At 52.3% G+C, this 25370-nt stretch overlaps 1 protein-coding gene across 2 annotated transcripts in view; it reads left to right on the forward strand.

Annotated features, from left to right (window-relative positions):
• Positions 1-25370, forward strand: part of LINGO1 (leucine rich repeat and Ig domain containing 1) — a 124719-nt gene that overhangs the window by 19195 nt on the left and 80154 nt on the right. The window contains exon 1 of one of the 2 annotated variants that reach the window (XM_062612224.1): positions 1214-1233. The exons of the other annotated variant lie outside the window; for it this stretch is intronic. The gene's annotated coding sequence lies outside the window, so the exon portion shown is untranslated. Of the gene's footprint in view, positions 1-1213; positions 1234-25370 lie in introns of those variants that run through there. 2 annotated transcript variants of the gene reach the window in all.

The following is a 25370-nucleotide window of genomic DNA, read 5'->3' on the forward strand; positions in this document are numbered from 1 at the left end:
CAGACCCTGCTCCTGCAAGTCCTTTTCCTTGCTCGTATTCCCTTGCATGGGCTGGGATGAATGAAACGGACTTTGCAGCCCCAAATCCTTTAATCTCCAATATCCTTAACAGTATTAGCCAGACTACAGGAGTCATACACACAGTAATTGCACTCAGCAGAGGACACTCAGAATTTCACGCTGGAAGGAAACGTATTATTCATTTTCTCATGTCTCCCACCCATCTACACAGGAGTACATGGGAGTCATGATAAGGATACATTAAACAGGCCAAGGAATGTCACAGCATGCTCTCCTGGCTGTTAACCTGGGCAGGCTTGCAGGAGCTGCTTGGGGTGAGATCTGCTGAATGGGGGGTTTAACGCTGATGCAGATATTCACTTTTCACCTATTTATGTATCCTGAAGAAGCAGGGCAGTGCTGGGCACCAGCACAGGGATAGAGCTGTGGGGTGCCCCTTGGCTGTGTGGACCTCTGGGTCTAATTGTCCCAACCTCCAACACGCCACCATGGTCCTCTACGTGCAGAAGGGGTCATGGACGTTGGTACTGCCCAGGGACCTGCCTCTGACCTGGGCAAACCACAACTTGTTGTGGGTTATGGCTGATGTAAAGCATCCCCTTGAGGACCTGGTGATGTTGTTAAAGAAGCTGCTTCATCTTAAGTATCCCACAGCAGAGGCTCAGGCTTTAAGTCCAATGAGGTGGTTTATGTGAATGGTACAGCAGCAGAAACAGCTTGAGCTGGTGCTAAGTAAGTTAGGCTAAGCGATTAATATCCTTTATTTCCTTCCCACGTGAGGAGCCAGATCCTCATCTTTACAGCTGGGTGTTTGCACGCCCCATGCCCAAAGCTGCTCCTGTTTGCAGAGCTGATAACTGATGGGGAGAGGGCTGTATTGTCTGAGGAATACTTATGCAAACGAGCACAATGGCTTAATAGGAACACCTGGAGAAAACTCCAAAGAAAGCACCGTAAATTCCCCTTTCCTTGGATTTATGAGCAGGTTTTTCACAGATATTGATGGTTTCCCAGGCGTGTTGTTGTGAGTCCTCAGCACAGATTTGCAGGGCATGCTCCAGGAGCTCATTAGGCACTGGGAGAGGGGAAGGGTGATGGGGCATCCCTGTGTTCACCCTGGGCCTACAGCCAATCCACTGAAGCACATCTCTCCCTCTCTTCCTTTCCAGGTTCCTCACCTCACCAGCAGGTCCTTGCAAGGTTTCAGCTCTGGTAAGTGCAATAGCGTTTCTTTCTTGCTGGCAGCGTGCTGGGGCTAGAGCATCGCGTGGGGCTGGAGGAGCAGTGGGGCTGGGCACCATCAATGAGGGTGTAAGAGCCCAAGCAGGGCTGAGGAGCTAGCTCCTGGCACAAACAGAGGCCCTTGTGCTAGTGCAGATATTTCCCTGCCATGTGAAATTTGGCTGAGATACTTTTATCACTGGTTTTCCATGATCCACAAAGGGAAAGTGAGGGGGCACCTTCATAGAGCCACAGAATCCCAGCCTGGTTTGGGTTGGAAGAGACCTTAAAGCTCATCCAGCTCCAACCCCTGCCATGGGCAGGGACACCTTCCACTAGAGCAGCTTGCTCCAAGCCCCTGTGTCCAACCTGGCCTTGAACACTGCCAGGGATGGGGCAGCCACAGCTTCTCTGGGCACCCTGTGCCAGTGCCTCAGCACCCGCATAGAGAAGGCGATGAGATATTCTTTCTAATGTCTCATCTAAATCAACCCTCTTTCAGCCTAAAGCCGTTCCCCCTTGTCCTATCACTCCATGCCCTTGTAAAAAGTCTCTCTGGATCTTTATCGTCAGCTCGTAAACTTTGATGGATGGGAGCCAAAAACTTCAGTTGAGTAATTGGCGTGATGACTGCAATAAAACCTTGAGAGGGCTCTGTCACCACAGCAGCTCTGGGTGGGATTTGGGGGACCTTTGGAAGGGTAAGAGGGTGAAGCAATGGGTGGGAGGAAAGCAGAGCTCCCAGGGGACCTCTGCAGAGGAGCTAGGCTTAGAGGAGCGTTTAGTACCTGGAAGAAATGTGAAAATCAGAGGTTGCAGTCCTTTGCTGTGAGCGAGCGTCATCACCTCTGGGTGATGGGCTCCTCTCAGGCCACTCACTCCGCCACCAGCCACGTCGCTTGCCTTCTCCTGAGGCACACAGTGGGGAGAAGCATGAAGTTTCCCCCTCCTCATGCTGGAGTCCCCATGCCATTCCGTGTTTGACATTTTCACACGTGCAAAGTCCCCGTGGGTTTCGTAACCATACACTTACCCCATCAGAAGGGGCCCTGCTGCAGTGCTGGGATGAATTAGCAGGACTGCCTGGCAAGCAGCAGGGCTGCACCGTGTTGTGTTGTCTTCGCCTTTGCCCTCTGGATGTTTTTCCTCTTAAGAAACATGTATTTATCAAAAGAGCAGCTTCTATGTTTGGCACTACCTGTTGGGGTGATAATTGAGTCCCACCAAAGGTGTGGACACCATCTGTATGCCCAAGGCTCTGCTGTCCTTGTCCCAGGTTGCATGGTGCTGTTGAACCTGAGTGTCTCTTTTCCTTAACAGTAAATGCTTTGCTAGCTGGGGCTTAAATATGTCAAAGGGAGGAGTGTTACGGTGGTCTCAGGGGTTTGGGTGTTGCTGGTGTGCCATGGCTCTGGGACAAAGCTGTTTTGGGATGGGGACAACCCCGCCCAGGGCATATCTGACCATGGCAAGGGGCAAACAATGGCAAACAAATGACTGCAATGATGGTTGCTTCTTGCATTCATCATTGACCACATGCGGTTTTCCCAGTCCATCCCCGTGGTCTCCCAGCTGTGTTGTTTGGTGGCTCCCTGGGCTGTTGTCCATGTTGGAGTGTTGGGATGCAAACTGCTGTGCCAGATCTGTGTCACCAGTGGCTGTAAATCTTGGTTCCTGAGGGACTGATGTCCTCTCCTGCTGCTCTCTCCTGTGCACCAGCACATTGGGCTGTCTTGGCCCGCAGCGCAAGCAGCGTCCCTGCCTCAGGAGCTGCTCCAGCATGTGGATAAACTCTGATCAGTGGTTGAAGAACTGGCCAAATGACTTTTCCATGTCAGGGCCGTGTTACACTGGGAAAATACAGCTCTGCTTTCCCAGGCAATTCCAGGCAGGATGGGACCTGCTTTTCCCCAGAAAAGGGGTGATGGGAAATGGCCTGGAGGAGGGGGAGAGGGGGAAGAAGGGGCGGTGGTGGTGGAACTGCCTCTACTGAAGCATGGTAATTGGCTCATGGCTGCTTCTCCCTGATCTTCTTACACCCCTCTCATTGCACATCTCTCCCTGGCCGTGGCCATGTGTGTTAGCAGAGATAAAAGCTGTCTTCCCACATGGGGCTCTTCTCCCCCAGCATCCTTAATCGTGAGCCAACGTGGCAAACAGCCTTTCAGGGAGATGCCCTGGGCTCGGCTCCTTGCTCTCCCTCCCTGCCTTTTGCCTCTGCTCCTGCTTTCCCCAGCACCTCGGGGCTCCCCACAGCCCGTCACGTGCCTCTGATAAATGAGCTTCATCTGCACCCAAAATTAATCACATTGTCATGCCGGCAGAGGAGGAGGCAGCTGCGCCGAAATGCCTCCATCTACGGCTAATTTATCACAGGGGCTGGGTGCAGCGCTGCTCCGCAGCTCCCACCGCATGGGGACATGCTCCGGAGAGGCGGCTGGGGCCGGGAGCTGGGATGGCTGGGAGTGAACACGTCAGGAGGATGTCTTCTCCTCCTTCCCGGAGCTCAGCCGCTTGCTTTCAACCAGGAGGACCTGGCAGGAGGTTGCTCGCTGCTGGGTGATGCTGCTGGTGACAGCCTGGCTCCTCGGAGCCGCCTTGGACCTGGGAGCTGGACGATGCTCAGGAACCCGGAGCAGGAGACTACTGAGGAAAATGGATGTGAAGAGATTAGTCCAGGACTTCCAAACCCAAGGTGTTCGAGGATGGTGGAAGCGGGATGTACCTGGCCAGGCTGACGTATCCTCTGTGTTTGATCACTACAGTGCTGCCCGACAGAAGCAGAGACTTCACCGGCTGTGTGCGCGCAGTGGGCTGGTGTCGAGGCACAGGACCCGCTCAGGTGCCAGCTCCTGCTACAAGACATTTGGGATGGGAGTTGGTTGCGGTGTTCACTGCTGGTGTTGCACAGAGGAAGCGCATCTTTTGGGGATCCACATCATCCTTGCTGCTCGTTGCCTCTCCATCGCAGTGTGAGTTTGGCTGGGCAGACCCTCTTTTCCCCAGGCCATCCCTAGGACAGACATGGGTTTCTCCAGTATATTCACTCCTGCTTGTCTTGTGGCAATTAATTACCGATTCCAGACCAGATTTGGCTCTGGAGTGCTTGTTAACTAATTGGATGCCTTCCAGCAGTCTCTCCATGATGGGAAAGTCACGCGTGCCTTGTCAGCTCCCTGATTGCTTTGTCCCGCTGCAGTCAATGGGAGCACCTTGGAAGAGTTCTCTTGGGGCCGCTCTCCTGGAGCTGCTGACAACATGGGATGCAAAACAACAGGCAGCAAAGCAAAGCACCGTACTGCTGCTGCTGTGCTTCAGTGGGCTCCGGGCCAGTGGAGGAGGCTGCAAACCTGCTCTGCCCGCTGGTCTGTGAGGGTTTCACAAGCGCTCTCTTTGCAGGCGTTGTCTGATGTGGTTTTTTAACTTGTGGCCCAACAGAAATGCAGGGAAACCGCTGTACTTTGTGACCTGAGGCTCTGCGCTGCCCACGTTTTGCTGTCGTGGGGAGAACTTGCGCCATGATTTTAGAGAGAAGAGGTTTTCATCAATAAAAATTGAGCTGCTGGTGCTCCCAGCAGCTCACCCAGAGAAAGCAGAGAATTGCTTTTGTTAAAACCTGAAATCTTAACTCGTAAGGGCATGGGCTCCTTTGCACCAGCAGTAAGCTGGCTTTTGGATAAACTCAGTGTTCTGGGGAAGGGGAAAGGGTGTGCTGGGTATCCTGCCAACATGTGCTGTGGTAGCCCCATGGGGTCTCTGCCCAACAGGTGCCAGGCAGCTGAGCAAGAGGGGGCAGAAAGCTTTTCCTCCCTCCTCATCCCATGCTTTAGAGTGGTTCTGGGAGCTGTGCTTGTGCCTGTTTCAGAGCTCTTGGGGTGTGTGCATGGTTGTGAGCAGGAGGCACGTGTGACCTGATCTGTTCCTGGGCTGCTGCTGGTGCTGGGACAGGGCAGGACCTGCTGCCATTGCCCGGCATTTGCCATCCTCTTGGCTGAGAGGGAGCCTGGCTACCGCTCAGGGAGCACACGGGATGCTCCAGGGATGACACTGAGCCACCTCAGCAAAGGGAAGCACTCGTCTGCCCCCAGAATCAGCTTTTCCAGTCTCCAGACACTGCCAGAGCTTGGGAAAATCCAATAGGAGCTCTTTTGAAGTGTTTTGCCATGCTCTGCAATGATTGCTACAGAGGTGCCCAGGCCTTTTAGGACTGAGAGTTCAGTTTCTGGAAGGACCTGCTCCTTGGAAATTCAAATGAGCTGTCTCTGCAGATCCCCATGTACCAGCACCAGGGCAACGCTCAGGACCGGAGCTGACACCAGCATATTTCCCACTTGCCGTTTCCTAGGTGCAATAACTGTGCCACAAACGGCATCAGACTCAACTATGCATTAACAGCCCTGTTTTCTGATCCTTCAGTCGTTTGTCAGTGCCAAGAGCCTGGAAGTGTTTCCTTGGGTGTAGTCTGGCCCCACCGTAATAAATTGGGGTGGCAGCGGAGGCTGCGGATGGGCAGGGAGTGCCAGAGGAGCAGGGGATGCCACCACACCCCTACCAGCACCGGGAGATGGTGCTGAGCCGTTCCCCACCAGGCTTTGCAAAACAGCTCCGGGGCAGGTTTGTGGCACCTCCTGTCCCTCTGTCTCTCGTAGGATCCGTGTGGATACCATGGATTTTAGTGGCATCGTGACGATGTTGTGGAGAGGGCTGTGCTGTGAAGTGCTCTGGAGCTCTGCCTCTCAGGCTTGGGCACAGTTTGTGTTTCCTCGAGGCTCTGTGCTTTTGGGCAGAGCTGGAAACAGCAGCCTCCCCGGGGGGCCGGTCCTGGCACACTCCAGAGCCAGCTCAAGGGAGCTGGAATAACCTGATACAACTCTGCGGAGCCTGCTTTCTAGTCCCTGTAATTAAACACCCAGCTGTTGAGATCTTTTATGTGTATTCAAATTGAAACTTGGCAGGCTTGCAGTGGCAGGGAGCTGGATTCGGTGACCAGGGAGATCTATTGTGCTCTTAAAGCAAGCTCCATTATACCCTGTCCAGGATGGGCAGAGATCTGAGGGGGACAGAGTTCCTTTATGGGCTGATGAGATTGTGTAGGAAACTTTGCTGAGCTACTGCTGATACACAGCCCATGGGCAGGAGTGAGTAGGGGCTTCCTTAGAGATGGAGTTTCCAGAAGCCAAAAGGAGTCTCCAGAGCCCCCAAGGGCCATATGTGAGGCTGTGGTCTCAGGGGGAGAAAAGGGTTCATTCACTGGAGAGCTTCCAGGCAGTGCCTGAGCTGAGCTTAAGTCCAACCACCTCATCCCACAGGAGCTGGCTGGAGAAGATGGCTGAGCCGTCCCCTCTTCTCTGAACCAAACCCCTAAACTGGCGGTTTGTCCATCAGAAGCAATAATGCACCAAGAAGGAAATGTCACTTAGAGGATTTATGGGAGACGTGCTTCGCTGGTCTCCTTTTTAAGGTTATACTGAAAATCAAACCCTACTTTCCCCAATGGGAACCGTCAGGCTGTCAACATAAAGAATGTCCCCCTGCATCATGGAGCCACATCCGTGTGCATGCACGCAGCATACACAGGGATGATGAGGCAGGGCAGCACAAAAGGCTCCGCTTGCGTGGCTGGAGAGCTGAGGAAAATCATTATTTTTACACATATATTTTTATATGGCAATTTCCTGGCTGCATTGAAGGAAAAACCACAGTTACACAGGCTCAGGAGTGAGCTCCCAGTATAAAAACCCAGCGTGTGACTTCTTCATGCAACTGAAGCACAAACTCATCATGGCCATGGGGCAGACGTGCTTGGCATGGCTCACGCAGAGGGGAGAGCATCCCATCCTGGTAGGACCCATGAGCACGTGGTGCCATCAGCTTGCAGGGAGTGCTCAGCTGAGGTTGAGCAAGGGATGAGCTTGGCTTTGAGTGAACCTTCCTTTCCCACCCCGAGTGCTGGGGCAGTGATTTGGGGTCTGGCCCTCCTCAGTGTGCCTGGACAGGGCTCTGTGGCTTGCGGGCATTCATGAGCTCTGACAGTGGAGCTAATGTGATTAAGGGCTTTCCTCACCTTCCACTCAGTGCTTATTAACATTTCCCTTCTAAGGTGTTCATGAGCACGGCTCCATCTCTCTGCAGCGATGAGGGATGGCTCCCCAAAGGCTGTGGGTGCTGCCTGGCCAGCTATGGGGCAGTGCAGAGGGAGCTGCCACCCATTCCAACCTTGCTTCCATCAGGGAATCCTATTTATACCAGGATGGGAGCTTGTGGAGGGCGGCTGCCCTGGTTAGGGGGGGTGAGGCTGCTTAGCTGGTAGCCTGTGAACGGGGACCTACAAACAGCTTCTCTGTGGTGTCACAACCCCATCCTCTGCACAGGCAGGGAGAGAACCCAGTTTTGGAAGCCTCCTTCCCAGCTCTCTCAATCCAGGGTCATGAGAGATATTTTTATGCTGTCTTACAAGTAGGTCTTGAGGCAAATTGAAGCGGGTGTTTCAAAGCCTGCATGCAAATAACCCCTCTGTGTGCCACACAGAACCCTTCACTCTTGGCTCTGCTGCTTCTTTGCCCTGCTCCGTGCTCTCCTTCTGCTCCATGTCCCTCCTGCGGATGCCTGCAGCAGGCTGCCACCAGCACTGACCCCTGCCCAGCCAAGTGTGCTTGCAGAAGGTGCCTCTAGACCTTCCCTGCTGTACCCCAGATGGACAGTGGTCGTGTGGCCTTCTCATTCAGGGAAAAAACAAAGACTGGAAAAGTAAAAATAGTGGTTTTAAATACAGCATTTCAAGAGGAACATCCAGTGCCACAAAAGGGGATGTTTGGGTTGTGTCCCATTGCTCGGCCGTGGTCCCTTGTGCCCTCATGGAGCCCATCTCCAGCCCAAGGCATGTGGAAAATGGCAAGTAGGGATGTGGGATGTTCAGCTGAATTAGAACCAAACTTTGTTGTCTTTTTAGTCAGAGAATGACTTTCAGTGTCTTTTAAGACACCAAAGCATGTCAGCCTATGTCGAACCAAAGCAGAAAAGCATGTTTGATTTTATTTTTCCTGAATATTTTAGTTCTTCCACCAAGGAAAAGTGAATTTCCCATGGAAATTGCATTTCCTGTTTGGAAACAGATTGTTAACATGCCAATCAGCACTACAGAAGGCTGCTTTTCCAGGGGCTAATACCTGAAGATTGACTGATTTCAATATTTAGCAAGATGCAGCCTCTGATTCAGCTTTTCCCCTGCATCATCAGGGCTTTTGTGCTCTTCCTTTCTCCTGTGTGGATCCTCAGGAGAGCCAGGCTCAGCGGAGCCGAGGAAGGGCTCTTCTCTCTATCTGTTTCCATGAAACCTCCAGGAATTTAATATCTCTGAGATTTCCAGCTGTCACTCACACGCTGTTGAATCTGACTGCTGAGTCGGGGAGTAATGAGGGGAGGCAGACAACACGTGGGGCACGTGATGCACAAACCTGGCGTTCTTAAGGGAACCATACCAAAAATCATATAAAAACCCTGCTTTTCATGGGTTTTCCCTTGTTCTGGCTGCAGGTAGCTGTTGGTGTGGTCTGCCTTGGGGTGGTGACACTGGATGGTGCTGTGGACAGGATGGGTGCTCTCACACGGACACGGTCCTTCTGCTGTGACGCTGGGTCTGCGTTAAAGCCCTGGCATGAGCATCTCCAGCAGTGCTGCAGACCCATCATCTCAGAGCCATCCTTTAGAGATAAAGGAGATTTTCATTAAAAGCACTACTTGTGCTTTTATATTATATATATCTGTTACATTGCAGGGTGAGGTGAGATGTTAGCAAAAGAGTGGAACAGCCATTAACATACCTGTTAAAATACTGAACGGTGCTGCCATGAAAATGACCTGGGCTGATTGATGAAGGTGCTGCCTTGCCTTGGTGCCCTGCTCCAGGACGCATTGGTGGGACAGGGATGAAACACCCTATGGCAGGTTTGGAGGTGATGCCTGATTGCTTTGCGCAGCCTGTGTGCCCCATCTTGCTGTTTGCAAGGGGGATGTCAGTTCTGGGGGCAAAGGGGAAGCAGGGACATGCCATGGGAGCAGTGGAGCCTGTTACTGCATCGGGAGGAAGCATAAGCGATGCTGCCTGAGGCATGTGGTGCTGCCTTGTGCTGCAGGCAGCAGCAAGCAGGAGGAGGAGGAGGGCTGCTGATGGAGGCTGCAGCTTCTGCCCAAGTCACTGCTCTCCAGGGTCCAGCTCAGCTCTGGGATGCTTGGAGAAATACAGAGCCACACAATGCTGCTTGTGCCTGCTTTTATCCCCCTTCCTCACTCCTCTCTGTCTGCAATGGCGGGCGGCCCAGAGCCAGGCTTTTCATCCTTTTTTTGTCTTTTTTAGCAAGAATAAGTCTTTTATCTGTTGTCTGTGAGACCGTGCTGGAAACAGAGTCCTACAGATCTTGTGGGGCTTTTTATAGCCACCTCAATCTCCCAGGTTACCTGTCTGAAGCTTGGGCTGTGCCCTGAGTTGGCACCGCTGGCTAGGACAGAGCTTAACCCCGACTGGAGGCAGGGATGCAGGGATGGGGACATGGGGGCTTCACCCCTATGGCATGATGCTGTCTCCACTCGCCTTGCACTGAGTGTAATAGGAAAAGGGAAGCGTGTGGATGGGAGAAGGGAAGCGTACAGCAAGGAAAACCAGCTCATTTTGCTTAATTATGACTGACTGTGACAGCCCGCATCTTTAGTTTGAAAAGTATCTGTGAGGTGCGGGCTGCTTCTCTCAAACGGGCTAATTATGTTAATTAAAATGCTTTCTTTATAGCCGTTCTGATTAATAAAAACAGTTCCAGTGCTCTCTTTAAGCACGCTAACCTTCTGTTGTGCAGGAAAACTGGCTTTTCTCAGCAATTTATGACTTTTAAAAGAGATTACAGCGGGACAGCCTGCTGCTTTCACACAGTAACGCTTCCTCCCCGGGGGAAGAGCGAGGCAGCCCACCACCGCAGCACCCCACTCCCGGGAACAGACGGGGGAGAGCAGTGGGGCAGCAGCGCCGGAGCAGGCAGCAACATGTGCCCGTGTGGGAGCCGCGCATGGGAGGGAGGCGTCGGGGAGCTCGGCGAGAGTGCCAGGGAATAAAAATACCACTTATTCCTCTAATTGCTGTTTATTTCCTCTGCAAAGGATGGGGATAATTAACAAGCTCCCAATTAAGAAAAAACTGAGTGTAGGGGAAAAACAGGTACGGGTGCCAAGAGAGCAGGGTTTGTGCTGGAGCATGGTGAGGGGCAGCGGGGTGGTCACTTCTGCTGACCACACATGGGATGGGGCCCTTTGAGGAATCAAGGACTTTGAGGACCTGAAGTTTTGAACTGAAACAGGGGAAGTTCAGGTTGGATATAAGGAAGAAGGTCTTTGCTGTGGAGATGCTGAGGCGCTGGCACAGGGTGCCCAGAAAAGTGGTGCATGCTTCATCCCTGGCAGTGTTCAAGGCCAGGTTGGACAGAGCCTTGGTGACATGGTCTAGTGTGAGGCATCCCTGCCCATGGCAAGGGGTTGGAACTGGATGATCTTAAGCTCCTTCCCAACCCAAACATTCTATGATTCTTGGGCATGGTGGATCCCAGCTCCTCACCAGAGCCCTTTACCAAGATGGTGGTTGTGCTTCCAGAGGTTTTAAAGGTTCAGAGCTTGCTTGACAGTTGGTGTTGGGCTGGTTGATGTTTGGCCTCTTGGCTGGTTTGTTGGTTCTTGAAGGGGTTTATTTCTTGTGTGTGGAGGTTCAAACCCTCTGAGCATAGTCTGGTGTGGGTTTGGAGAGTGGCTGAGCATCTACCACCCTCCTGCAGAGCAGCAGCTCGGTATCTCTGCAGGTAGCTCTTAAAATACTATAAGCAGGCAGCCTGGTGCATCACCAGTTGCTCATGTAGAGGGTAGAACACACTTGTCCCCAAACACCAGTCCTGCTGCCTTGCAAGCAAATGAGCCAGAGGGGCTCAGAGCAGTTTGTGTCTTGCTGTTGTAGAAGATGAGGAAAGTGAACGCTTGTCTCTGGTTCTGTGAAATACAGCCTGTGAAAGAGATGACGGCATCAGTGTGCCATCAGCCATGACCCCTGACGGGGTGGCTGGGTGACTTCACTGGGCTCACTGACAGGGTGAGCTGCTGGTGAGGGGAGAGCGGCTGCACGGCGGCCCCAGGGTCAGCACCCACTGACACACCACTCGGAACCAGCCTTACAATGGGCTTTGCATGCCCTAAGGCTGCTGCTGGCACTGTGCTGGGTTTTGGAACCTCCCCTGGGCACCCAGCGAGGCTTGGCACAGCTCACTGGGCAGGCTCTGCCAGCCCCATGGACTTTGATTCCCTGCTTGTCACCGCTCCTGTGCCCTCCATCCCTCCTGTCCTTCCCAGGCCTGCTCCCCACCTCCTGCCATGTTTGGAGTCTTTTGGGACACCATAAGGATGCTGCATACAGGCCAGCAGGCGAGGGGACGTGGTGGTGAGTTCCATGCACAGGCAGCACTGCCCTCCAGCACATTGGCACCCCACAGAGCTCGGCAAGCAGTCATAGAGTGAAGCCATCCAGAGCTTTCCTGCGGGTAACGCCCCCAACTTGGAGGTTACAGCTGCCTCAGTATACCAAAGCATGGCTCCAGCCCCCCCAGCATAGCTCTTTGCCTGCCCCGCAGGCTTGGCTGGGGCTGGCTGCGCTGCACTCTTCCCCTTGCTGTCCCATTTACCTCTGCTATATTTACATGTCTATTTTACGATTTCAATTTTTAATGCTTCTGCTCTTTGAAGATGCTTAATGCTTTGGAGTGGAACATTTTCTTCTGAGTCCTGAGTGCCAATTGAGGACAGACCAATAAATCAACTAATAACTGGAACCTCATTTTCTGCTCCTGTGGTTGCGAGTTAACCCTCCTTGTGCTGCCTAGGTTCTCCCAGTGCTTCCCATTATCCCCAGGCAGGACTCTGCTCTATTGCTGGGCGAGCACTGCCTGTACTGGGTGTAAACATCACAAGCATTTGCATGCTGTCTGTGCCGGCTCTCAGCATCCCTTGCCTGGGTGGTGTCAGGTCTTTGGTTTCTTGTGCTGGGCTGTATCTCAGGTGATGGTTTCCGGCTCTCACCTTCTATTCTCTGCCATCACCACCAGCCCTAATGCCCCATCGCTGAACGGTCAGCAGAGCTGGAGATTAACAAGGCTGCCTGCAGAGGGTCTGGCAGGTCACCCAGGCTGTTCCCAATCCCAGTCCCAGGCAGCTCCTCAGCCTGGAACAGCCAAGTGCCAGCTTTATGGCTTTGCGGTGATGCGGAATCCAGGCCCTCTCACTGCGCCCTGCAGGAATGGCATCCAGAGAAAGCCTCTTCCCTGCTGCTTGCACAGATGCTCAGGAGCCCAGCAACCTGTGGCAGACCCGGAGGAATCCCTCATGAAGGCATTGCATCCCTGTTTCAGTGGCAGCTGGAGCAGATGAGCTGCCGGCGCAGGAGAACCGGCACCGAGAGCCTAACTGAAAGTGGCAGATCTTAGGTAAATCCTCTTTCCGGCTGCTCACCCCAGCCCATAAGGGCTGAGGACTTTCCACACCACTGCCTCTGTTTGTCCAGCTCTATTTACTGCTGTCATTCATATCGATACCATCTAATCCTTTAAGGAAGCACCTGCTCTTCCCCCCTCCTGTGGCAGCGAGTTCTGCAGGTTGCTTGCAGGGTGCTGTGCTTGAGGATTCAGTGCTACCCCTGCCCTGACGGTACCTCCGGATACCATCCTGGAGCCAGGCTGCTGGGCTTACCTCACTGTACTGCCTTCTTGCCTGTTGAATTACGAAAGCACTGCTTGCATCACCTGGCAGATACCCACGGAGCTGCCTCTCCTCTGCTCTTTAACTTCTGACTTGGAGGTGTTGCATGCATTAGCCTCTGCTCCTCTACATCTGGAGCCATGCTGCGCCCGAGGGCTGCGCTAAGCTGGTGTGGCCAGAGCCCTGGGGAAGCCCTGGCTGTGCAGGAAGCAGCCAGCCCTGATCCCCCTCCCTGCAGGCCCCTGCATCACTGCGCTGCTGTACAGCAGGCAGGGGTGCAGCAGGGTGGACCCCGGTCCTTGTTCTGTGATGGCAGGGGCACCCCTGTCTCTCTGCACCCTGGCATCGATCTCTGCCTTTGGCACTGCTGCCCTGGAGGGTTGAGCAGTGTTCCACATCTGCCTAATGATGTGCTGAAGCTTCATTAAATGCTCCCTGAGACAGGCACGTGTCCACTGCTCCCTTCTGCTGCTGCAGGCACACAGGGCCACATAGTAATGAAATGAGGCCATGGTTATGCTATTCTCCACCTTTTTATTTTAAGCAGGCTCCTCTTCAACACTGGGGTTCTGCTGGGGGGGGGCTGGAGCCCTACCAATGCATCTGCGTGGCTCTGGGCAGGGGCTGGGGCTGCAGGTGCCTGGTGGCAGCAGGGGACGGGGCACAGCCAGGGTTTGATTCCCGTTTCTGCTGTCAGAAGCGATGTGCCCATAGGGAGCTGTGCCGGTATTTGGCTCCGAGCAGCTAGACTTTGACAAGCCAGGAGTGCCAGGGCTGGCTGGCAGAGCTTAGGTTGCCCCTTGCCATCTCCATCATTCCCAGTGAGTGCTGGGGAGAGGATGGGGAAGGGAACAGGGCCCTTCTCCTTCCAGCCTCGTGCTCTATTGCGCTCCAATGGCCCAAGTTGTGTTTAAACATGATTATAATTGGGTGACATGGTTACAGTTTCCAGACCCATACACAAATGCTTAATAACCCAGGGGAATGCTTTCTGGCTTGTTAATAGGGCAGGAAGGAGCTGTTCTGCCCCTTCCCTTGGTCCTGTGCAAGCTGAGCATGGGGAAGCATCTCAAGGCTTCAGCCTGGTCCTCTCTCTGCTGGGGACCTGGTAGTGGAGGGACATCACCTCCATCCCCTGCCTCCTCAGACAGGCACATCTGTGCCGCCCCCCACCTCTGGAAATGGAGGCAGAGGGTATCAGGGATGAAGTTTTCCTGATACCCTCATTTTTATCAGGCTGTATTATCAGTGTGTAACAAGCATTCAGGTGGGAGCCTATTGAAGCAAATCATCCTGCCTTCCGTCTGTTGACAGTGTCCAGGAAATTCAAATGTGTCTCTGTGATTTGACATGTTTTGACTTTTATGTTTTAATTTAATATCCAGGTTATATTTAACGTTTTATGATGGTTTGTGTTTGAGAAATGAAATGCTTTTACCCTGACTGCAGCAAAATGCCTGAATGTTTCCTGGGGAGATGCGAGAGCTTGGGTTTATCCTGAGCCCTGTCCTGTGGGTGGTTTTGATCGACTGAGTTCAGTGCAAAACAGGGAACTTCACACAGACCAGATATTGCAGTTCCTGACAGATCTGTGGCTTTTTGGTTACATGCACCCTGCAAAGGGACACCTGAGTCCTGGAGCAGGTTTCATAGGATCCCAGCCTGGTTTGTGTTGGAAGGGACCTTAAAGCACAGGCAGGGACACCTTCCACCAGAGCAGCTTGCTCCAAGCCCCTGTGTCCAACCTGGCCTTGAACACTGCCAGGGATGGGGCAGCCACAGCTTCTCTGGGCACCCTGTGCCAGCGCCTCAGCACCCTCCCAGGGAAGAGCTTCTGCCTAAGAGCTCATCTCAGTCTCCCCTCTGGCAGGTTAAAGCCATTGCCCTTGGCCTGTCCCTCCAGGCCCTTGTCCAAAGCCCCCCTCCATGCTGGCCCGGGATGGAAGTGTCTGGGATGGAGGCCCATGTCCTGGGCTGGTGTGGGGAGGGTGCCTGGGAGGCGGTGGCACATCCCTGCGGGCAGAGCTCAGGGCTGGCAGTGCCTGTTGGCTGCCTGCTGCGTGCGCACGTGAGCACGTGCATGGGTGCTCATGCATGCGCACAGGGACAGGGATAAAGGCACTTTCCAGGGAAGTGGACAAACCTCCCCACACGGCAGCTTGTTTGTTGCTAGGATTGCAGGGCTGCCTGGCAGGGCTCCACACCAGAACTTTGTTTGGAAGATGCCACCAGCAAATAGCCAAACACATTTGTATGGTATCAGTTGACGGCACATTCCAGCCTCCAACTCTGTTGAGGGGGGGGAATCATCCCACTGATATATGTGTTTCAACACCAATTATCTAAGCCTCATTTGCTCTAGACTCACAAGACCGTGTCCCATGACATCTATTAATTGCATTAAAAATCTCTCATTATCCTAAGTCTCCGGGATGCAGTTGCTCAGGCCCAGGTTTCTGGGAGGGCACACGTGTGTGACAGCATGGGATGGAGAAGTCCACTTCCTCCCACAGGGCACATCCATCCACCACTGCCAGCAGGGCCTGAGCCCCTTCAGGTTGTGTTCTCCCAGTCCTCAGCCCCCCATGTATCCATACCTGGGTCGTACTTTATATGTGGTTGGGGCACCAGGCAGGATGTGACCGTGTCAGGGCACACAACATGAGCGATGCTGCCAGGGCTCCACACCACACGCTGCCAAGCATGAGCCGTTTGCCTCCTCTTTGCCAAATACTTATTGTTCCTGCTTTGAGCTTCTGCAGAGCAGGGTTTGCCAAGGCTCCAACATGAATCATTAATTAATTCCTGGAGGGTTTTTTTTGTGTGTGTGTGTGTTGTTTTGCTTTGATAATTGAAAACAGGGAGAGGGAGGCACTGTAGGTGCAGGAGAGCAGAGATGCATTAGGGACTGCTTCACCATCCGTGGTCAGGAGGGTGCTGCTGGTGTCCTGCTTGCTCCTTGGGCTGGGTTCTAGCTGCTCCAGGTGCTGTCAGCACCCAGACCCCTGCCCTCATCCTGCCTGCTGGGCTCCATGTGAGAAACCTGTGGCTGTGAGCATCCCTCTCCCCTTGTCCTCCTCCTGCACCCTGTGGTATGGTAGAGTCTCCTTCAGCATCCGTGGTGCTGGGGGTGCCCTTTGTCAAGAGCCTTGCTTGACAAGGGACCCCCAAGGTTGGTCAATGGTGGGGAATTGCTTTGCTTCCTTTGGAAATGTCATTCCCTGAGGGAGTCTCTGGCGGTGCTGGTGAAAGCTCAGCAAGGCACCAAGAAAAGGCTTGAAAAGGAAAAGGCAAGTAAAAAGGACAGAAAGGTCTCATTAAAAAGAAAAACACACTTTCATCTGCTGGGGCAGCCTCGAGATTGTGGGGAGTGAAGGAGGGCAGTGGGGTCTTGCCTGGAACCTGAAAACCTGGCTTCTCCTTGAATGCCATGTGCTCCAGCCCCTCCTCATCCCCATGTGTCCAGTGTTTCAGTGCCTTGTGGGACTGAGGAGCCCCAAGTGGGTTGGTCTTATGGTCCATATGGTCTTATGGCCATGGAGGGAGGGCAGGAGCAGCAAGCCCTGTCCCAATGCCCCACAGCCCAGGGGCAGCAGGAGCAGGCTGTGCTCAGGCCCAGAGCATCCAGGAGCTCTTGCCGTTTCCACTCACTTGCTGGTTTAATAACTTGTTCCTTATTGACATTTTTATTCTGAACACAGGGGAAAATGCCAGCATGGTAATTGCAGTACATGTAAAGCAAGGCACTCTGCCATATCCTCCAGATCATCTCCTTCCCCCTTTCCCCAGCTCATAAGGACCAGGTGGAAACGAGTGGTGGCTTGGCTGGAAGGTGGGATGCAGGGACCCATGTGTGCCATGGAGCTGCCACTGATGGATGAGTGGGACAGGGGCACCATCCACTCCTCTGTGGTGACTCGCAGGGCAGCAAGGGCTAGGAATAGCACTGGGTCTAATTGCTCTGCTAACAGCTAGACCCGCTGCCTCCAGGAACACTTACATCTGTGGTTTCTAATACCATCAGAAATCCCTCTTGCTCTCATGTTTACCAGCATGCAATCACAACCCCTTGATGTCTGCATAACAGCCTTCCATCTCGTGGTTCCCCGCAAAGAGTGACAGAGCTGTAACAATCTGGGAAGAGACAAACAAGAAGCAAAAGCCCAATGGGATCCAGGGAGAAATCTGTGTCCTGCAGGATGGAAATCAAAAATAGAAATGCTCTTCCCTCCCTCCACCCGAAAGGACTCGATAAACAGATAATGTAGGGAATTTTGCAAAGCCACCGCAGCCACCTCTTTTTCATGCAGTAAGCCAGAAAATGTTTACTGCATGAGCAGAGCAGAAGCTGTAATGTTGTAAAATGATAGTGCTGGGGAGCCATCTGCTTATTGACTGAAGGCTGGAGCACGGGCTTGCTGCTAGTGTCTTACATGGATGTGTGTGCATGCATACGTGCCAGGGATGCATGCTGAACACGTCCTACTGCCTGATTGCCTATGCCTGGGGCTGTTTGTTCACACCTGGACACACAAGAGCATGTGCTGTGATGTGTGTGTAAGGGCAGGATGGGCTGTGCTGGCTGCATGGGCTCTGGGGCACACCCCGCTCAGCAGAGGCACTGATGTGCCCCGTGTGCCCTTGCAACCTGCCTGTCTCAGCTTGGCTCTTTCCCTGTTCGTCTTGACGTGGTTTCTCATCAACCACCCAAGCCCCTGAGCCCTACCTGTCGCTGTCACCTTCTGTGATTTGACTGTTAACAACAGTGTGGTTTTCCTAAACTGCGCTGTCACTCATGGCGAGCGAGGGACACCATCACTGGAGCTGCAGGCTCCAGGTTTTCCCTGCTCTTTGGAGCAGGGTGTTTGCATGGGCGGGATGCACGGCACCAGGGCTCCCAGGTTAGCTTGCAGTAACCTTGGGGTGCTGCTGGGCTATGGTGGTAGAAAAGGGAAGGTGAAGCAAAGGAGCAGACCCATAAGCTGTGGGGTTTTCAGGCTGGCTTTGCAGCAGCGTACAGCGACAGGGGGATTTCACTGGCACAGCACTGGAGTGGGGCACATTGGAGGGCTCAGCGCAGACCTGTCGTGGATTTGCATCTGATGAGAGCCTCCTCTTGCTAAAGCCTCTGAGCCACACCAGCACACAGTCACCTGCAGTTAAGTGGGGGATTATGCATGTATGAATGGCTGGCATTGAACTCCTAAACCCCCCGAATCAAATCCCGCCCTGCAGAACGGCGGCACCGCTCCTGCTGAGGTCAGGGGGATTTGTGGCTCTTGTAAGAGAGCCAAGGCTGTCTTTCCTTCCCTTGCTGAAGGTCGTGCCACAGTGCCCTCAGCATCTGGCTAATCCAGCTGGTGCCCTTCACCCATACACAGACTCGTGCCTGCTGGGGCCATGCTGAGCCCCTTGTTGGTGTCCCACACCATGGGAGCAGCAGGACCTGTGCACCCATCAGCACAGCAGCCTGCCTGCAAGAAACCAGCCTGTATGTCTCGGATGCAGTGACTTTGTGGTGTTGCATGCCTTTGTTTTGATGACAGGAGTGGTTAAATAACACCCGTGGGACAGAGGCAGAATGATGGTATTGCCCTTTGGAATTGTTTCACAGTCAATGTAGCTTTCCTGTCCTCTCGGTGGTATTTTACCCAGACATTGCTCAAAGGTTCACTGTCTTCTATTAATCCATTCCTGTTGATGCACCAAATAAAATGCTATATTGCCCCTAGCACTCCTGCTGTCCATTTTGTTTCCAAGGAGCAAGCTGCCACCTTTCACGGGCAGCAGCGTTTGTCTGCTGCTGTGAATGATGATCGGCTATTGCAGAACGGGAACGGGGTGCAGATTCATTCACTCTTCTGCTCTCTCACAAGCTGCTCTTGTATTATTGATAACCCAGGGCTGAGCGATTATTGCGTATAGAAATCTATTTTCATTTCTTCTGATTGCTGCAGTGATTAAATGATGTGCCAGGTTGTACTTATCCTGGCAGTGATTAGGCGCTACATGGCTTACCTGCAGGGCCTGGCTTGGTGGGACACAGCTGGTCTTTGGCCAAGACCCACAGCAGGATTCCGGTGCTTAATTTCCCTTTTGGTGAGTCCGGGTCCTGGCCTTGAGTTCAGTGCAGTGAGGTGGTGTTGGAATTGTGATGTCTCCACGTTTCCCAGGAGAGCTGTAGCCCCAGTAGCACACGTCAGGCTCCTGACATGGATTTCATGGCTCACTTCCCTTTTGCGCTCCATCAGAGTTGTCTCCATGCTCTGGGATTGTTTGCTCCAAGCAAGTGGCTTTGCCTGGGTGGCCAGAACCAAATCCAAACTGTATTGTTGCTTGTTTTATCCAACCCAATATCTGTCCCATTTCCCATAGAATTACAGACTTTGGGCTGCAGTTACAAAGGCGCCTAAAGATGGAAAGAGGAGCTGAGAAAGATTAGGCGTCTACACCCTCTTCACATGCCCTGCAGGCATCCATCTGCATATTAAATGTCTTTCAATATTTAGCTGTTATGGCCAGGTAAAGCTAATTGCATGAGTAATTCTGTTGACTTAGTTATTCCTGTAAACATTGACAGAATCAGCCCCCCCCCATTACTCAATAGAAAACACTTCCCAGCAAAAAAATACAAACAAATTGCTCTTCATATCCTACCATTTGAAAATAAAAATATCAATAAGGAGCAAAGTCAAAACTGCGTTTTAGATTCAAGAGATTATTCAGCAGAAAGCACGAAAACAACGAAGCTCCTCTGAGTATGATAATCAGCACACGCAGACGTATTGCATTTTCACATCACAAAATCTCAATACCCAAGATCAGTAGAAAACTAAGTAGAAAATGCTTTTTATAGGATTCAAATTCCAATTAAATTAGAGCAGATTATTCAACAAGAAAGCCTACAAAATGAAGTCTCAGTTTATGTATTGGAAAGCAAAATGCAAATGTGTTGCTTTCCAGCTCACAGGTTTTCAGCCCCAAAGACAAACTTACTTCAGGTAAGAATTATTTCATTCAAATTCTGGGGGAATCGATTCAAGGAACTGATCCTCAACTGAGTTATTCAGCTTTTTTATCAACAGACTTATTTCTCCCCTCTTTATTCTTAATTTGCCTATTCATAAATTCCACCACTTTGTCAGTCACAAGAAATACTTTCCAGTAGCTTTGACAAAGCAGAAATTAGCAGGGAAGAGAACTGGCACATAAACGCCTCACTGCAAAATACTTCCTTGCAATGTAGGAGGTTTTTCTCTTCCTGGAGCTTTAATGCCAGCAGAAATCAATGTGATCATCTCAGCTCACCACAGGGATTCTACCCAGGCCTGGGGGACAGTCCCTGGGCTGGCCCTGCTGCAGGGGCTGGGTAGGGGGTCCAGTGCCACCACTCCACCCAGGATCCCTATTGGCATCCCCAGGGGAACAGCTTTGCTTTTAGAAGCTCTGCTTTGGACTTAGTGGTCCTGCTGGGCAGCAGAAAGAGCTCTTTGGTAGACAGCTCAGTTAATCCATTTCCTTTGCTCTTAAACAGTGGTATCTTCTTTCCAGCCTGCAATTGCCTGGCTTTGACTTTGAGCCATTGGATCTCATTACATGAGCTTGTGTGGGTCGTGGGTGTTTCTAGGGGAAACACCGGTGATCATAAATCTTTCCTTTTGATCTACAAACATCAATCTCTGCTGATCTAAAGAAGACTCAAAGGTTACAGGAAGAGTTTGAGTCATAGAACTTGATAAAATTCTGATCTCTGTAATATTATTAGGAATTGGGAAATATTTTAACAGGGGGATTAAATCTATCTTTAAATATAAAATTCGAAAAGAAGGAAGGGATTTGTTCAACTGACACACCAGAGCAATGGTAGGACCTCAGAAACAATTTGTAGAACCTCATTAAATAGGAGGAGGTTCTGTGTATCCATGCAGCTTTCCAAAGAACTCTGAACCTTCCTTTTTTCTCCAGTCTGCAGCTATTTGCTGCTGCGTCCACCTAGCAGTAACCTGCCTGCAAGCACCAGGAGCCTTTGAGATTGTACCCTGGAAACCTGGGGATGCAATGTGGGACAGTAAATGCAATCAGGGTCAGGGTCCCTCCTAGTCACAGAATCCAAGACTGGTTTGGGTTGGAAGGGACCTTAAAGCTCATCCAGCTCCGACCCCTGCCATGGGCAGGGACCCCTTCCACTAGAGCAGCTTGCTGCAAGCCCCTGTGTCCAACCTGGCCTTGAACACTGCCAGGGATGGGGCAGCCACAGCTTCTCTGGGCACCCTGTGCCAGCGCCTCAGCACCCTCACAGGGAAGAGCTTCTGCCTAAGAGCTCAGCTCAGTCTCCCCTCTGGCAGGTTCAAGCCATTCCCCTTGGCCTGTCCCTACAGACCCTTGTCCCAAGCTCCTCTCCAGGTTTCTTGTATCCCCTTTAGGCACTGGAGCTGCTCTCAGGTCTCCCCTTCAGGAGCCTTCTCTTCTCCAGGCTGACCCAGCCCAGCTCTCTCAGCCTGGCTCCAGAACAGAGCTGCTGCTCCTGATTCTCCCAGTTTCTGCAGGCAATGGGCTCGCCATGAGGCTCACGTTAGTGGAAGGAGCGTAATGGGGCAGTGGATGCCTTGGGTCAGAGGTAGGACTTTGTGGGTGAGATGTGGTCTTCCTTCTGCTCTGGAAACATTGCCTTGTGTCTGTGCTGCAGTGTCTTCTTGTCCTCATCTCCTTGTTTTGAGGCATCACAGAAGGGACTCCATGATGCTGCTGTCAGTTCCCTCTCCCTGGAGAGCCACAGTGGCTGGAGGTAATTGCCAGAGAAGCGCTGTAAGGGGGTGACAGCTTGGACCCATCATCCCCACACCCTGCTGTGGCATGCCATGGGGACGTGCTGCGCCAGTGGCCCATGGGGACATGCCACCCACCCCTCTCCAGTCCTGCTGTCAACGTTCTGCATGCTGCAGACTTTTGCCTCCTGGGATGGGAGGGATGCTAGAGATTTTGACTACAGCCTGGAGAGGATCTGGGCTTTGTGGCACCTAAGCTATTGAAGATGGTTTAAGTGTTTGAGAGTCATTGCATATGTTGGTGCTGAGAAAGGAATGTCCCTCCACTCTCATTCTCCTTTGTTTCTTGTATGGGGGTGAGGATTCCCTGTCCTTTGGTGCACCAGCTGCAATTGAGACCTCATATGCAAGGAGCCTTGGGAATGTCACCCCTTTGGATGCTCCAGGGCTCTCCTAGCAGTGTCCCAGCCTTGTGACGACATTTCCCAGTGGGCTGGCAAGGCGACCATGGCTGCTGCCACCCTGCTGTGCTGTGGGAACCTCAGGGTGCATGGTGAGGGATGGGGCAGGCAGTGATGGAGCAAGCAGACCTTGCAGCGACTGCTGCTGTCTGATGTTGTCTTCATGCTGCCCAAGCCTTGTTCTGTCCGGTGGCAGAGCTGCATGGGAGCATCAAAGACTAACAAGTGCTCTGGGGAGAGGAATGTGGATTTGGGGAGAAGGGCTCTCATCACCCTCCTTCCAGATTTCGATGGCCTGCTGCCAGGTAGAGGTGGGCAGCAGAGTGAAACCCCAGCCTATATCTTCTTCCCATTTGGGCTTTGTCCCCATGAGAGGAGAGCTGTCATGGGTACCACAAAGCAGAGGGGCCAGGATTCCCTGAGCATGTGGCTCAGTGATGCTTTGTCAATGAGCTGGTGGCTTTAGGGCCTGCCTTGGACACAGCAAGGGCATGACTCAACTTTTGATGGAAGGAAGGGACAAAACACAGGGCAGGGGCTGCCCATGCTTTGGGGAGGGAGAAGCAGAGAGAGAGGGAGAAGGAAAGGGAGATAAAAGGAGGGGGATGTAGGGTGGTAGAGAGCAGCTCCCTCTATCTTGTTTCCCTTTAGGGTGACTTGAAAAGCCCACAGCATCCCCTCCTTGTGGAGGGAAATGGGCTTCCTGCAGAGCTCTACCGGGGGAGACTGCGAGAGCAATGTCAAATATCTGTTTGAGAAGTCAACAGAAGGACCCTGCAGGATCGACTGCAGTCTCGTGCAATATTTAATTCTTTCTTTCCTTACAGAGAGATATGTTATTTGGGATGAAAGATTTATGCAGGGAGGGCACGTGAGGAGGGGAGGGAAAGGGGGAAGCAGCGTGTGGGGAGAGGGAGGGGACTGGCTGGCTCCCTCTCTCCCTGCTACCCCTGACAGGGTGCCTGTTTGATCTGCCTGCGTATTACTCATCACTGGAAATGTTGGATGCTGCTTCATTATCTCAGCCTCATTTATTTCTATCAGCATATTTCCCCTCTCTGCTGCCTTCATCTTTGCTCAGATGTCTATCGCAAAGCACCTGCGTCCAACTCCTGAGCCCCAGCACAGCCTAGCCCAAAGCACAGGGTACCAGGAGCTGGGGACACCAGTGGTGGCATGGGGCCCTCAATAGGACCACCACAAGGAACCTGTTCATGCCAAATGAAGGCAGAGGGGTGTCCTATAGGACAGGATACCCCTTTTTCCAGGCCTGCAGGCTTTATGCCACCAATGGGGGAGGTTTGGCTTTCCCACCTTGGGTACCAGTCTCTGATGCTGCAGATCTGGGGGGGCACAACTGCATCTAACCAGGCTGAGAGGGATGAGGAGGGCAAGGAAAGCATCTTAGCTGCATCTGATGTGTGTTCCTTGCTCACCCTCTGTGGCAGGGCTGGCACTCGAAGGGGGAGAGGGATGGATGTCAGCAGACATGCTCACCCGGAGCCTCCTGGGCACTGGAGCTTAGCGGAGGCCTCTGGCATCTGTTGTCATGTCAATAACAGCAATAATCCATCTGAGGCCATGTTAGCGAGACCAGAACCAGCCGAGGAAGCATCTCCCCACCCCTGCAATTCTTGAGCTGGAAGAGAAATGAATTCCCACCAGCTACAGGAGCAGAGATGTAAAATTCCAGTAGCAGTAAAAGAAAAAAAAACTCTTGAAATCCCCTTTTGATTCCACTGAAAAGAGTTTTTTAGAAATAATTTCCAAACATTTTGATAGTTGCTTTTCATTCCTCATTCTTTGTGCAAAACTATAAATTACCTTAGATTTGTTAACCTAAAAATTGATTTTCTTTCATGTTGAATGTGTCAAAAATGGGACATTTTGACCTTCTGAGCCTCTTCCAGGATTTTTGTGAAATGGGTAATTTGTCACAATTGATCCTTTTTTGGAAGGCTTTGAATTTCAACAAACTGGTATTTACTGATGAAAACAGTACCTGACAAAGTGACAAATTCCCAAACCAGCTCTAGGCAGGCAGTGGCTGTGATTTCAGGTTTCCAGACTGGGGAGGAGAAAGGGTTTGGTAAGTGATTAGGAGCTTTCCCATCCCGGGTGGGGTATGTCTCTTTTGAAACCCCATGGGCCACCCATGTCCTCACTGCGCTCCCTGGATCCCCTTGCACCTCCCTACGGAAACCACATGCACTGGCATCACTTCCACCCCAGCTCTTACACTCAGGGCAGCGATAATCCTTGATAAATGCCTTTAATATTTAATTGGTCTTTAAAACCCATAAATAGGCAGGATATGAAATGCATCTCCTCCAGTATGTGTTACCCAGCGACTGGTGGCATCTTGCAAGTGCGCTCAGTGTGGTTTGAAGCCTCCTCCAGCCACACTGCATCAGTGTGAAGTTGCATCTGCTCAGGATTTTGCAGGATTTGCCTGCAAATTCCCACCTCCAGCTGTGCCAGGCTTTCAAAGGACTTGAATTCCAGCTCTTGGCATGAGTCTGTCCCTTGGGAAGTCGATTCCACTGGCCCACCGAGACATGAGATTGCCATCCAGAGCCTGGGCCTGGCTGTTGCTGAGTGCAGTGTATTGGCTATAAAGCAGATGTTCAGACAGATAACCCTAAGGAAAACTGAAACAAAGGAAAAAACGCCCCTACTCAAACATCTTTTGAAGTTCACAGAGGTTCAGCTGATGTGCTGAGGGAAAACTGAGGTTCATTAGGGAAGCTGGGGTTCAGCCATTGCCCCAAAGCACCCAAGCCAGCAATCCTCACAGTGGAGGTGGGAGTAATGCAAATATCACCCTCTCCTGCCATCACCAGCACACTCTTCCAACTCCTTCAGCACTGCCAGCACAAGTGCTGGGTGAACCTCCATATATCTAAAGGCTGATTTTTCAATCAGAGGAGCACTTAAGCCTCCCAGAGTTCAGGTACTTGTCTCTCCGCTGCCACTCCTGCCTCTTGAGCGTGAACAAGAGGGCTCGAGCTCCCAAGAGAACAAGCTTGGCTATGAAGTTGCTAGTGCCTAGGGCTCGCGGGTTGGGGGTGGCACGAAAATAGCCACTCTCCAAGCGCTGCTCCCTTATTCACCCTGTCTCAGCCACCAT

This window comes from Pezoporus occidentalis, unplaced genomic scaffold, assembly GCF_034315485.1.
Source record: "Pezoporus occidentalis ecotype Australia unplaced genomic scaffold, CSIRO_AGI_Poc_V1 ctg159, whole genome shotgun sequence".
Classification (NCBI taxonomy): Eukaryota; Metazoa; Chordata; class Aves; order Psittaciformes; family Psittacidae; genus Pezoporus; species Pezoporus occidentalis.